Genomic DNA, 4,497 nt, shown 5'->3' with positions numbered 1-4,497 from the left:
TGTTATCTTTTTATTGTAGTTTTGATTTGTTTAATTACTTAGTGATCATTTCAGACGATGAATGGGTCACACTATTCGTAGAATAAGCTAATAAGATATTTAATGCTTGTTAAATTTTTATCATCAATATTATATAATATTAATTTGTTGCATAATTAATAACTGTTGCATTGAATAATTATTTTTAATTATTATCGAAGACACGCTATATTAACATCAATAAATAATTATTAAACAATTAGTAGAAGATCCAATTATAATTTTATCAACTCAAAAAATGATAATGATATATAAAATAAAAAGAAAAGAAAAGAAAATAACAGTGTGACTATAAATGGTACATTTTTTACTGCCTTATGTGGTAAAATCAGTAAATGAAAGAAACAAAGAGATCTAAGTTTAAAGAAAATCAAAGGACTACATATACTTAAATGTTGGCTCACAAGAAAGGCCTAGATAGTGATAGAGGCACACAAATATCTATAATAATCTAGAAATGACTGAATTATCACTTTCATGGAAATTAATATTTCTTTGACATGAGAAATAAAGTTTAAAAGGGAACTAAAAAACATATATAATTGTACTATATATAGAAGATAATATAGGGGGGTAGATCTAAATTTTTATTTTGAAGGAAATGGAGAAAAAATTATATAAACTAACTGTCTTTTACTGTCATTGGTAAAATAAATTTCGTTAATTTTTTATCATTATTAAATAATTTTTTTTGATATGATAAGTAATACATACAATTTTGATCATTAAGTTTAGAAAAAATGTATTAATCTGTCCATAATTTTACTATATATATCAAATATACTATAATTTTCAAATCTTGCCATATATATCATTATTTTTTCGTCCAAATACATTCACGATCAGCTCGGAACTGATATAACGCGATGCTATATATCTATATGTGTAAATTAATTATATTTTCCGTATATAACATCGTGAATAAAATTGAAAAGATGATAATAAATATAATAAAGATGATAATAATAATAATAATAATATATTGTAAAATTTTAAAAAGGCAAAATTAATTTACCTACTCACAATTTTTATATTTTTACCAAATATTTCATGGTCCTTAAATCTTGTCAGTTTGATTCATCATCTTTAAAATCTATATCAAATATACCAACAACTCATTTTGCGCTGACGTGGCGCAATTGATACGCCACGTATAATAAATTTTGTACATGTAGACAAGCAATAGTACATCACATTAGCTCAAACGTGTTATGAGTATATCTGGCAAAAATCGAAAAGATGATGGGCTAAACTGGCAAAATTTAAAGATTGTGGTATATTTGACAAAAACACTAAAATTTTGAATAGATAAGTTCATTTTACCTTTTAAAAATGTAGTATATTTAGCAAACGGGTTAAAATTGTAGGTAAATAAATAAATTTTGCCTTATGTACATACATCGATAAAAAGACTATTAATTCATCAATTAACTCAAAAGATATAGCTGTTGCGAGAGATTCAATTTGTAATGTTTTCAACGTACCATGAGAATTTTTTAGATAGACCGAATTTATTACGTCATTCGTATATTATATCAATCATATTATAACAACTCAATAGATAATATGACAAAATTATTATATAAACACTAAAATCTAAACACATTTATTATAATTTTGCCAAAATTTTAATAAAATATTATAATATAATGGACTTATTCTACATATATCATGGTAAACTCAGTTTACCAGAAAATTTCTCTATTGCATTGCACAAATACCAATTGGATTCAAATTATAAATGCAAGTTTATTTTGCCTTATGCTTTTTAATTGACAAAATACGGATGGCTAAGAAACAAACTTAAATCTTTTTTATTATAAAAGATCTCATATCATATTAAATAGAGATATGTGCAAAACAAAAATCTCCACTTTTCATCTATGTAATGATTTAAAAACGATTTTTAAAATATGATATTAAAAGATAAAAAATTTCATATTTTGACATTTATGGCTTTAAACATTTTTTTCTTCAACAACTGACCTATCTTTTATGGTTTTGAATAAATGAAACGACACTGGACACTAAAGATACCAAAAAAAACTGAAAAATTAGATCTTTTCATATCACGTTTTAACATACATACTTAAATCGCTATAAAGATGAACTATAGATTTTTATTTTTTTCTTAACAAATAATCAATTCATCTAAAAAATGTAAGAGTTGGAGGAGATTCCAACTAAAATATTATATCAAACAAGTGTAGCCAAAGATAGAAAGAAAAATGCCATAAATGTATAGGAGATTTGCAATCAAATATAGTCCATGTATAGTTGGTCCACCAGAGCAAGAATGAAAGCTGAAGCCAACACAACAATGGCAGTGACAGTGTGTCAATGTTCCCACCATTTGAGTTTTCCAGTTCTCAATGATCTACAAAATCCAAATACACTTAAAAAGAAAAAGAAAACAACTTACAACTTGCAAGAATGTCTATAAAATAATTATTTGAATCATTTTAAATGAAGACAAAGACAAATAATTAATCCTTTGGTGCATTTGAGAACCCAAATCCAAACTTCAGTAAGCTGATATCATCAACTCAATCTACTTGTATATATACCAACAAAATTATATATCTCTTAACTATATATTATATACTATATATATATTCTTGCTTTAGCTTATATTTTATTTTTTATTTTTCTGTTCTTCAACTTCAGCTTATGTATCATCACCATCTTCAGGATTGTTGTTAATTGGACTTTTCTGCAAATGGGTATTAGATAATAAAATTAGTAGAAACATTCAAATCTAGCTACTTCTTATATAAACTACTACATAAATAGATATAGAAATATTTTTACAAAACTATGCCCATCGCGTTATTCATATTTCACAGCACCGTCGAATGGGTAAAAAAATTTGGATAACGTAATTATATTACGGATATTATTTTAACGGTTTGATCAAATATTGTAGTCTCTTTCCACGGACGATATAGTGGACATAGACATAGTCAATTTAATTTAATTTTAGAAATATAAAAAGTAACTAACCACTTTAGCAAAAACACTATTGATTGAAGAAATTTTACCTTCTTGTTGTTTTGTTTCCAGAAAAAGGAAAATTAGAGCATCAGCTAGCAGAATTCATTAGGGCTCTTCTACCTGCGGAATATTCAAAATCAAGAAAATTTGTAGTAATTCTATCAAATCTCTGCAAGAAAATCTTACCAATAAAAGAAAAAAAGCGTTTAAATTCCTAAAATGGGAATAAACATAGATCTGACACAACAAAAAATAACCTATCAAGATCCTATATTTGCTCTGCAGAAAACATAAAATATGACCATAAAAAGAAAAAGAATCCACAATACTCAACAACAAGAAAAATAAAAAAAATAAAATCTTTCAAGAAAAAAAGAGAAATCAAAAATCAATTTCTTGATCGAAAGAGTTTGCCGGTAAAGTCGTTTATTGCCGATGCAGCATCATCAAGATTCCCATTTTCAAAACAACTCGGCTGGTTCATAATCAAGAATATATATATATATAATTATATATTATCATCACCATCGTTGCATTTGCATGTGAATCTTGATGATGCTACAGCAGCAAAAAACGACTGTGAATCAATCTTTATAAATTATATCTATGGCCGCCATGCACATATTTTTTTTCTTTTTCTCATGAATATGAAGAAGAAGATGTGTATATATCTGAGTATGTGGGTGTATATGTGTGTGTATATATAGGGGTTCAAGAAACGTAAAATGTTAAAATTTTATATGGAAATAAAAATGTTTTTATTTTATTTTTTGTGATCAAAGATTAAAGAAAGACTGAAACAGCCATATACTAACAAGGCCACGAGCAGTATCTGACGTGGCCAGTTCCTAGTGGCTCAAGTCAAAATTGAATACGTTAAGAACAAGAATCCCAATCCCACCATAGGCTTGAGTTCTGATGAGTTTAGCTCCAACAAACCAAAGACAAAACAAAAATAAATTATATTGTTATTTAATTAGGTAAATGTAGAAAAATTGTTTGCTAGCATGTAAGTACAAATATAATTATATTTAATTAAAGGTAAAATATCTACCAACAACTAATTTAATCTGTTTGTCAATATACTTTAATTTTTATTTTTTACACACGAATATACTTTAAATTTAAAATCATATCATTTTTATAATTTTTATAATTTTTATTAAATATATCACAATTAATTTACATTTGCGCCACATCGGATCCAAATCGGCTGAAAATATATTTGGCAAATGTAAAAAATATAATAGCATGTATGGTATAATCTTAAATGTATTGTCTATTTGATAAAATGATTAAAAGTTGTTGATAAATATATAACTTTATAGCATATATATAACCTAGCGCCACATCGGATCCAAATCGACTGACAGATATCAAAAATAATATAACATATATGGTGTAATATTAAATGTATCGTCTTTTTGATAAAATGAGGTATCGTTTGCATTGAGAAATTTTGAA

The 4,497-nt window shown here is 25.9% G+C and overlaps 1 long non-coding RNA gene across 1 annotated transcript; it reads right to left on the bottom strand.

Moving 5' to 3' along the window:
* Positions 1–2,246: 2,246 nt before the first annotated feature.
* LOC126664738 (uncharacterized) lies at positions 2,247–3,795 on the bottom strand. Its single transcript, XR_007637461.1, has 2 exons — positions 3,081–3,795; positions 2,247–2,752 (listed from the first exon to the last, which is right to left on the bottom strand). It is a non-coding gene; the product is annotated as an uncharacterized LOC126664738 (long non-coding RNA).
* Positions 3,796–4,497: the final 702 nt, after the last annotated feature.

Source organism: Mercurialis annua, linkage group LG1-X, assembly GCF_937616625.2.
Source record: "Mercurialis annua linkage group LG1-X, ddMerAnnu1.2, whole genome shotgun sequence".
NCBI lineage: Eukaryota > Viridiplantae > Streptophyta > Magnoliopsida > Malpighiales > Euphorbiaceae > Mercurialis > Mercurialis annua.
The sequence above is the reverse complement of the archived record's forward strand: the minus strand, read 5'-3'. Positions and strand labels throughout refer to the sequence as shown.